Source organism: Crinia signifera, chromosome 2 (genome assembly GCF_055691185.1).
Source record: "Crinia signifera chromosome 2, ASM5569118v1, whole genome shotgun sequence".
Lineage (NCBI taxonomy): Eukaryota > Metazoa > Chordata > Amphibia > Anura > Myobatrachidae > Crinia > Crinia signifera.
The window spans coordinates 7,740,798-7,752,371 of NC_139218.1; the positions used below are offsets into that span (position 1 = coordinate 7,740,798).

At 46.2% G+C, this 11,574-nt stretch overlaps 1 protein-coding gene across 1 annotated transcript in view; it reads right to left on the reverse strand.

Moving 5' to 3' along the window:
* CASR (calcium sensing receptor) overlaps nucleotides 1-9,351 on the reverse strand; it is a 100,696-nt gene extending 91,345 nt beyond the window's left edge. The window contains exon 1 of the mRNA XM_083171509.1: nucleotides 7,159-9,351. The gene's annotated coding sequence lies outside the window, so the exon portion shown is untranslated. The remainder of the gene's footprint in view (nucleotides 1-7,158) is intronic.
* Between the last annotated feature and the right edge of the window lie 2,223 nt (nucleotides 9,352-11,574).

The following is an 11,574-nucleotide window of genomic DNA, read 5'->3' on the forward strand; positions in this document are numbered from 1 at the left end:
GTCATTGTCCTCCCGCACTTAAGTTGGCCAGCTGAAAGCCAAACAGTGACCTAGTACACCTCACAGATCAAGGCCAATGACAGCCTACTTAAATCATTATACACTATTTATCTGTGATTCCAATAACACATTACGCAGCACACTGTGATGACAATTACACCTTATGTCGCACACCATGACGATAATTACACATTATGTCGCACATCATGATGCCCATTAGACCCCACACTGTGATGCCCGTTACACTCCACACTGTGATGGCAATTACGCAATACTCCCCACACCGTAACGCATATTACACATTCGGTACTTGTGTAATATCTGGGCGCCCGATTTTTTTCATTGTATTGCATCGCATCGCATGCAATATAGTGGCATACAATTCATGCGATGTGATTTTTCATTGTAAAGACCCAATTTTTAATTGAATAGTCACCCATGGGTGATTTCATACCCCCACTATCCAACTATGCATGGAGTTGCTCTTATATAGTGTGGCGAGCGCAGCGAGCCACCGAGCCGGAAGCGTGGCGAGTGCAGCGAGCCCCGCGAGGGGATGTAGAATACATGTAAAGTAATCCGCGTCCGCTCGCCACACTACAGTATATAAAATCAACTCCATGCGTAGTTGGATAGTGGGGGTATGAAATCACCCATGGGTGACTATACAATGAAAAATCGGGTCTTTACAATGAAAAATCGCATCGCATCACATGCCTTAAGTAGTGGCATGCAATGAAAAAAATTGGGCGCCCAGATAATACACAAGTACCACACATTCTGCCCCACGCACCGCTGCCGCCGTTTACTAATATGCCCCCACAGTGCCATATATATATGCCCCCACAGTGGCAGATACGCACCCACATTGCCACACATATGCCCCCAGTGACAGCTATGCACCCACAGTGCCACACATATGCCCCCACAGTGCCAAATAGGCCCCCACAGTGCCACAGATATGCCCCCGCAGTACCACACATATATGCCCCCACAGTGACAAATATTCCCCCAGTGCCACAGATATGCCCCCACAGTGGCAGATTTGCCCTCACAGTGCCACACGTATGCCCACAGTGACAGCTATGCACCCACAGTGCCAAATTTGCCCCCACAGTGCCACAGATATGCCCCCACAGTGCCATACATATATGCACCCACAGTGCCAAATATGCCCCCAGTGCCACAGATATGCCCCCAGTGCCATACATATATGCCCCCACAGTGGCAGATATGCCCCCACAGTGCCACACATATATGCCCCCACAGTGCCAAACATATGCCCCCACAGTGCCATACATATATGCCCCCACAGTGGCAGATATGCCCCCACAGTGCAACACATATATGCCCCCACAGTGCCACACATATGCCCCCACAGTGCCATACATATATGCCCCCACAGTGGCAGATATGCCCCCACAGTGCAACACATATATGCCCCCACAGTGCCACAGATACGCCCCTACAGTGCCACACATATGCCCGGACAACTCACTGTCTGTGCCTCAGCCGCTGCTGCGCTGCTGCTGCGCTGCTGCTGCGTTGCTGCTGCTGATGATTTCCTGGGGAGTGGGGACTCGGAGGGGAGGGGAGCGGAACGCACATCACGCGCCTCGCCTTCACAGCCTGAGCCGTCAGCCATTCATACTTTCATAGCTCGCGGGCTGGCTCCTGATTGGCTGCCGCCCGCGAGCTCTGATTGGCTGAGTGACAGCCAAGTGAGCGAGGGGAAGGAGAGACGCGATGCGCTCCCCTCCCCTCCCCTGGAAAATGAAACAGCTGTGGCGACGCGGACGGGGAGAGGGGTCAAAGGCGGCGCTGGGGGGAGCTGCCAGGCGCCCTGGCTGTTTAACAGAGGCTGACAAGCCGTGCGGCGCCCCGGGCTGCTGCACGGCTTGTCCGCCTCTAAAAACGGCCCTGACCCTGCTCCTCCTACTATATAACTCTCAGTCTGTGGCTTCCTGCTGCCTCCATTCCCCTCCTCACATCATGTCACTGCTCCTGTCACATGCAGCCCTGTCCTCACTGACACCTCACTCATCTCCTGATATACTCTGTGCTGCTGGGGACCCTGCTCCTCCCACTATATAACTCTCAGTCTGTGGCTTCCTGCTGCCTCCATTCCCCTCCTCACATCATGTCACTGCTCCTGTCACATGCAGCCCTGTCCTCACTGACACCTCACTCATCTCCTGATATACTCTGTGCTGCTGGGGACCCTGCTCCTCCCACTATATAACTCTCAGTCTGTGGCTTCCTGCTGCCTCCTTACATCATGTCACTGCTCCTGTCACATGCAGCCCTGTCCTCACTGACACATCACTCATCTCCAGGGCTGCCCTCTGACAAAGTCGATTATGAAACACATTGGGGCGTGGCCTAGTGTCGTCACCTGAAGGAAGGAGTACGGAGAGAAAGTGTAACCTGCTCCAACACTTATGCCCCTTTCAGACCGCACTTTGTAAACAGTATATTGCCGTTTTTTTACCGTTTTAAAACGGTAATCTGTGCGGTCTGAAAGGTGCAGGACCACTTAACCGGTTAGAAAATACCGTTTTTTCTAACCGGTTAAAATGCAGGGTCCTACCCGTTTCAGAACCGGTATTTTAGGCTCAAAATTGGGTTCTGAAACGGTATTTAGGACCCAGCCAATGAGCTGGGTCCTAAATTCAGCACAGTAAATATTTAATGAGCGCTCATTAAATATTCACAGCACTGGAGCCGCCCCGCACCCCCCTGCGCGCGTGTCGACACCCCCCCGCGCGTGTCAACGCCCCCCCCCCCCCGTGTCGACCTACCCCCGTGCAGCCGGTACCTCCGTTGTGGATCCCGGCACTGCAGTTCTGTATGGTCGGAAGCACTTATGAAAAAAGTGTCTTTCAGAAAATGGCTGCCCCATAGGAGAACCTGTTTAAAAAAACTGTTTTTCGTATGGGGGCAGCCATTTTCCAAAAGTCACGCCGGGCTCCTGCTTCCATGGGGGCACCTCTTCACCTCTGCCAGTTTAAATCCATTAATTCAAAGCCATCAAAATCGCTTCTGTGGCTGAGTTCTGAAATATATATGTGTTCTCTCTCTCTATGTATATACAGTATATAATGTATATCTCATAACAGACTATATATATATTTTGATTATTGTTGTGTGTGTGCGTGTGGGGGGGGGGGGGCACCAATATTCATCTTGCCTCCGGTCAACTGGGACAATTTATGCCACTGTATTTAGACAGAACTGTCAGTCTGTGACTGTGTGTATAACGCTGGGCGGAGTCATGGGCAATGTGACTGTGTGTATAACGCTGGGCGGAGTTATACACACAGTCACAGACTCCAGTCCTCACACTCACTATAGCTCAGCTGCTGCAGGGAACCGAACAAGTTCCCCATCATGTGCACACATCCCCACAGCCCACACACATTATACAGTGATGGGGAGGCACCGGCACAGCCACATACCTCCCAACTTCTTCAGTGTATGAAGCGGGACCCTCGCTGCGAAAAAGTGGTGTGGCCTATGCAAATGAAGGTGGACCATATGCAAATTATGCCCTGCCGGGTCATGCCCCCTTTTCGCCCTCTGCAATGCTGAATAGATGCTGTGCGCATGTGCACCGCGTCTATTTCTCATGCTGGGGGACTCCCAGCTGCCCCCCCTCCCCGCACACACTGCTCACAGCCTCACCCCCGCTTCAATCTTTAACTTAACTGGCACAGAGCCAGTATGTGTGCGCAGGCTGGCAGAGGGATTCAGAGAGTGTCTCTCCCTCCCCACACATGTGTCTGCTCTCTGCTGCGCCAGCCCCTGAATGTATGACAGGAGTCAGGCCGGCCTGATGAAAGGGAGCAGAAGAGGACACAAGCAGGGTCCCTGCCACTGGACCAGAAGAAATGCGGGTCCCAGTGGCAGAAGGGAGAAGCAGCCTGCAGTGAACCTGGAAGCGGAGGTCCCCATAGGACAGCCTGGTTACAAAAATATGGGGGACAATAAGCGTAGGGGTCCCCCGTATTTCTGAAACCAGCCCGGACTCTCAGACCGGTCCTGGTTAAAAAAATACAAGGTACAAAAATACTGGGGTCCCCCGTATTTTGAAACTAGCACCAGGCTCCAACAGCCAGTGGTGTCATGCCACAGCTGGGGGACACTTTTTAGTTAGGATGGGGGTGAGCTGGCTTCCTCATACTGACTGTGGGGTGAGCCAGCTCCCTTCCCACTGATTGCGGGGTGAGTTGTCTTCCTCTGCACTAATGACAGGGGGGGGGGGGAACCCCTCTGTCATCATGCTATAGACACACTCAGCCCTGATTGGCTGTATGCATCTCCATGGAGATGCCTTCAGCCAATAAGGGGAAGCCACTCAGCCCTGAGTGCTGGTGTAAAATTAGTGTATTAAAGTTATACTTTTCTCTGTGTCTGTGTTTTTCATTTGAACATTCTTTTACAGATGAAATAAAAGTCCAAGGGGCCCATTAATACCACAGATGCTTGGATTTGTGGTTCGCCAAGTCCCAGTATGCAGTGGAGGCCTGCTGGGACTTGTAGTTCGACTAAAAAGCTATTTGTTTAAAAATGTAATTTAGCCCGGCGCCCACCACCTAGGGACACCGAGGACAGCCCCGGGCTTCAGCTGTGGACGGGTGAAGCCTGGGTGGGGACCCCTTTATTGAGTCCAGGGCTGACCGGCCACGGTGAGCATGGTACGGCCGGGGGACTTACCTAAAAAGTTTCCCATGGCTGTGGCATGACACCATGGGCTGTTGGAGCCCGGTGCTGGTTCCAAAATAGCGGGCACCCCTACGCTTTTTGTGCCCCGTATTTGTGGAACCAGGTCCGGCTCAATGAGCCCGGGGCTGGTTATGCTTAGAATTGGGGGCCCCGTGCTATTTTTTTTTAAACTAAATACCGCACACTTTTATATCTAAAAAAATTGCACATGTCTAAAAAATCGCACATTTCCGTTACTAAAAAAACACACTTTTTCTCACTGATATATACAGTACATTGGTACTAAATCACTGATATATAAACTGATACCGTATAACTGATATATAGGAATATACCGTATTATTGATCAATGGACTGATACTGTATCACTGTTCTATATGATTATACAGTACCACTAATATATATAGGATTATACAGTACCACTAATATATATAGGATTATACTGTATCACTGATATATGGGACTATACAGTACCACTAATATATATATGGGACTATACAGTACCACTAATATATATGGGATTATACTGTATCACTGATATATGGGACTATACAGTATCACTGATATATGGGACTATACAGTATCACTGATATATAGGATTATACAGTATTACTGATATATAGGATTATACTGTATCACTGATATATGGGATTATACAGTACCACTAATATATAGGATTATACTGTATCACTGATATATGGGACTATACAGTATCACTGATATATAGGATTATACAGTACCACTAATATATAGGATTATACTGTATCACTGATATATAGGATTATACTGTATCACTGATATATAGGATTATACAGTATCACTGATATATAGGATTATACAGTACCACTGATATATAGGATTATACAGTGTCACTGATACATAGAATTAAAAAGTACCACTTATATATAGTATTATACACTACCACTGATATATATGATTATACAGTACAACTGATATATGGGATTATACAATACCATTGATATATAGGATTATACAATACCACTGATATATATAGCATTATACAATACCACTGATATATATAGCATTATACAGTACCACTGATATATAGGATTATACAGTATCACTGATATATAGGAGTATACAGTACCACTGATTCATAGCATTATACAGTATCACTGATATATAGGATTATACAGTACCACTGATCCATAGCATTATACAGTATCACTGATATATAGGATTATACAGTATCACTGATATATAGGATTATACAGTGTCACTGATATATAGGTTTATACAGTACCACTGATCCATATCATTATACAGTAGCACTGATATATTGGATTATACAGTATCACTGATATATAGGATTATACAGTACCACTGATCCATAGCATTATACAGTATCACTGATATATAGGATTATACAGTATCACTGATATATAGGATTATACAGTATCACTGATATATAGGTTTATACAGTACCACTGATCCATATCATTATACAGTAGCACTGATATATTGGATTATACAGTATCACTGATATATAGGATTATACAGTATCACTGATATATAGGATTATACAGTACCATGGATCCATAGCATAGCATTATACAGAATCTCTGATACAGGTATATAGGATTATACAGTACCACGTATCTGATGCATAGCATTATACAGTATCACTGATATATATGATTATACAGTACCACTAATATATATAGGATTATACAATATCACTGAAATATAGGATTATACAGTACCACTGATATATAGCATTATACAGTACCACTGATACTAAGCATTATACAGTACCACTGATATATAGCATTATACAGTACCACTGATATATAGCATTATACTGTATGATTGATATATAGGATTATACAGTACCACTGATACTTAGCATTATACAGTACCACTGATAAATAGCATTATACAGTACCACTATACATAGCATTATAATGTACCACTGATACATAGCATTATACAGTACCACTAATACTTAGCATTATACAGTACCACTGATACATAGCATTATACAGTACCACTATACATAGCATCATACTATATCTGTGTAGTAGACACATGATATGGTACCACTGATACTTAGCATTATACAGTACCACTATACATAGCATTATAATGTACCACTGATACATAGCATTATACAGTACCACTGATACATAGCATTATACAGTACCACTGATACATAGCATTATACAGTACCACTGATACTTAGCATTATACAGTATCACTGATACTTAGCATTATACAGTACCACAATACATAGCATCATACTATATCTGTGTAGTAGACACATGATACGGTACCACTGATACTTAGCATTATACAGTACCACTATACATAGCATCATACTATATCTGTGTAGCAGATACATGTTTCTGTACCACTGATGTAAACCTTATGTAATGATTACACAATAATGACACTACTGAATATTACACTCACCTGGAGGGAGCCGGACGGGATCTGGGGCTGGGATTACAGGATGCTCCGTGGGAAACGTCTTGGGGTCCAGAGTCCTTAGATCTTGGAATGTCACTGAGACCCCCAGAGTCTCCTACTCAGCGCCCAGTGCTAAACGTCAGCTGTTCTACCACTGAGACCCACCATACACTATGCTGTACCTATATGCCCTGGGCTCTCCTATATATTAAATATCTATACTGTATGTGCTATGATCCCCAATAGATATTGTACCTATATGTCCTGCACTGTCCTATATGTCCCTATATGCCCTGCACTGTCCTATATGTCCCTATATGTCCTGCACTGTCCTATACTGTCGCTATATTTTGTCCCTATATTTCGTACACTCCTTGGCTCTCCTATAGTTTATGTCTCCTTATTTCCTGCACTCCTAGGCTCTCCTATACATTATGCCCCTATATGTCCTGCACTCCTGGGCTCTCCTATAGATTATGTCCCTATATGTACTGCACTCCTGGACTCTTCTACAGATATTTCCCCTATATGTACTGCACTCCTGGACTCTTCTACAGATATTGCCCCTATATGTATTGCACTCCTGGGCTCTCCTTTAGATTATGTCCCTGTATTTCCTGCACTTCTGGGCTCTCCTACAGATATTGCCCCTATATGTACTGCACTCCTGGACTCTTCTACAGATATTGCCCCTATATGTACTGCACTCCTGGGCTCTCCTACAGATATTGCCCCTATATGTACTGCACTCTTGGGCTCTCCTATAGATTATGCCCCTAAATGTCCTGCACTACTGGGCTTTCCTATAGATTATGCTCCTATATGTACTGCACTCCTGGGCTCTCCTATAGATAATACTCCTATATGTACTGCGCCCCTGGGCTCTCCTATAGATTATGCCCCTATATATCCTGCACTCCCAGGTTCTCTTATAGAATATGCCCCTATTTTGCCTGCACTCCTGGACTCTCCTACAGATATTTCCCCTATATGTACTGCACTCCTGGGCTCTCCTATAGATTATGCCCCTATATGACCTGCATTCCTGGGCTCTACTATAGATTACGCCCCTATATGACCTGCACTCCTGGGCTCTCCTATAGATTATGCCCCTATATGTCCTGCACTCCTGGGCTCTCCTATAGATTATGCCCCTATATGACCTGCTCTCCTATAGATTATGCCCCAATGTGTACTACTCTTCTATAGGACAGAGATTAGTGCTGCTGGGATAGCGATAGCTACATTTAACACTAGTGAAACTGCAGCCAAACCAGCTGCTCTCTGCAAACAGAGACTTGTGTAAAGTACACACAGATACACACTAATGGACCGATACAGTGTATCAGTGCACAGGTGACACAATGCCACTTTACAGTGTATCAGTGCACAGGTAACAGTATTGGACACAGCAATGCCACTATACAGTGTATCAGTGCACAGGTAACAGTATTGTACACAGCAATGCCACTATACAGTGTATCAGTGCACAGGTGACAGTATTATACACAGTAATGGTCCTATACAGTGTATCAGTGCACAGGTGACTGTATTATACACCGTAATGATCCTATACAGTGTATCAATGCACAGGTGACAGTATTATACACAGCAATGCCACAATACAGTGTATCAGTGCACAGGTAACAGTATTGGACACAGCAATGCCACTATACAGTGTATCAGTGCACAGATAACAGTATTGGACACAGCAATGCCACTATACAGTGTATCAGTGCACAGGTAACAGTATTGGACACAGCAATGCCACTATACAGTGTATCAGTGCACAGGTAACAGTATTGGACACAGCAATGTATCAGTGCACAGGTAACAGTATCATACACACATCCCTAAAGAAGAGTTACCATAGGACCTCTCACTAGCATATAATGTGCTGTCACCTATATCAGCAGACCCATCATCCTTCCAGCATCACCCCCAGCATACACTCCTGCAGTTATATGTGGCTACTCTCTTAACCCTGCCTCTAATGCCCTGTCCTGCAGCCTTACACTCTCCACAATGTCCCGCTGTCACCACCCTGCCTGCTCCCCTTCTGTACAAAGCACCTGCTGCAGCATATAATATTGTCCTATATTCCGGAACCCAATCTGCGGCGGAGTCTCTGCGTCCAAAGCCGACGTCTCCCCTCTTCTCTGCAGCCTGGATTCCCAGATACAGCCCGGAGATCGGTGCCAGTGTTGCAGCTCGCCACCAGGGGGCGCTGCCGGCGATCTCACTGCCTGCAGGTACAGGTGCAATAATCAGCAGCATTCCCGAGCCAGATACTCAGTCCATGCAAATCCACCACTGCAAAGAATGTGTTACACTAACAAAACAGCACACTGGTATTGTATGAATGCATCCCAGTAGCTTGGGGAATGGTGACACAGTGCATTACGTCACCTGGAGATGTCCCTCATAGAGATGCTATCTCCTCATATACTACAGCTATCAGCCGTACCTGTGATACACTGCATCACCTGGAGATGGTCCTCAGAGCACTGCTATCCCCTCATATAATGCAGCTGTCTATCAGCCATACCTGTGATACAGTGAATCACCTGGAGATGGTCCTAAGAGCATTGCTATCTCCTCATATAATGCAACTGTCTAACAGCCATACCTGTGATACACTGCATCACCTGGAGATGGTCCTAAGAGCACTGCTGTCTCCTCATATAATGCAGCTGTCTATCAGCCGTACCTGTGATACAGTGCATCACCTGGAGATGGTCCTAAGAGCACTGCTGTCTCCTCATATAATGCAGCTGTCTATCAGCCATACCTGTGATACACTGCATCACCTGGAGATGGTCCTCAGAGCACTGCTATCTCCTCATATAATGCAGCTGTCTATCAGCCGTACCTGTGATACACTGCATCACCTGGAGATGGTCCTCAGAGCACTGCTATCTCCTCATATAATGCAGCTGTCTAACAGCCATACCTGTGATACAGTGCATCACCTGGAGATGGTCCTCAGAGCACTGCTATATCCTCATATACTACAGCTATCAGCCATACCTGTGATACGGTGCATCACCTGGAGATGGTCCTAAGAGCACTGCTGTCTCCTCATATAATGCAGCTGTCTATCAGCCATACCTGTGATACAGTGCAACACCTGGAGATGGTCCTCAGAGCACTGCTGTCTCCTCATATAATGCAGCTGTTTATCAGCAATATCTGTGATACACTGCATCACCTGGATATGGTCCTCACAGCACTGCTATCTCCTCATATAATGCAGCTGTCTATCAGCCGTACCTGTGATACACTGCATCACCTGGAGATGGTCCTCAGAGCACTGCTATCCCCTCATATAATGCAGCTGTCTATCAGCCGTACCTGTGATACACTGCATCACCTGGAGATGGTCCTCAGAGCACTGCTATCCCCTCATATAATGCAGCTGTCTATCAGCCATACCTGTGATACAGTGCAACACCTGGAGATGGTCCTCAGAGCACTGCTATCTCCTCATATAATGCAACTGTCTATCAGCCATATCTGTGATACACTGCATCACCTGGAGATGGTCCTCAGAGCACTGCTATATCCTCATATACTACAGCTATCAGCCATACCTGTGATACGGTGCATCACCTGGAGATGGTCCTCAGAGCACTGCTATCCCCTCATATAATGCAGCTGTCTATCAGCCGTACCTGTGATACAGTGCATCACCTGGAGATGGTCCTAAGAGCATTGCTATCTCCTCATATAATGCAACTGTCTAACAGCCATACCTGTGATACACTGCATCACCTGGAGATGGTCCTCAGAGCACTGCTATCTCCTCATATAATGCAGCTGTCTATCAGCCATACCTGTGATACACTGCATCACCTGGAGATGGTCCTCAGAGCACTGCTATATCCTCATATACTACAGCTATCAGCCATACCTGTGATGCACTGCATCACCTGGAGATGGTCCTCAGAGCACTGTTATATCCTCATATAATGCAGCTGTCTATCAGCCGTACCTGTGATACACTACATCACCTGGAGATGGTCCTCAGAGCACTGCTATCTCCTCATATCATGCAGCTGTCTATCAGCCATACCTGTTATATACTGCGTCATCTGGAGATGGTCCTCAGAGCACTGCTATATCCTCATATACTACAGCTATCAGCCAGACCTGTGATACGGTGCATCACCTGGAGATGGTCATCAGAGCACTGCCATCTCCTCATAAAATGCAGCTGTCTATCAGCCGTACCTGTGATACACTGCATCACCTGGAGATGGTCCTCAGAGCACTGCTATCTCCTCATATAATGCAGCTATCAGCCATACCTGTGATGCACTGCATCACCTGGAGATGGTCCTCAGAGCACTGCTATATCCTCATATAATGCAGCTGTCTATCAGCCGTACCTGTGATACACTACATCACCTGGAGATG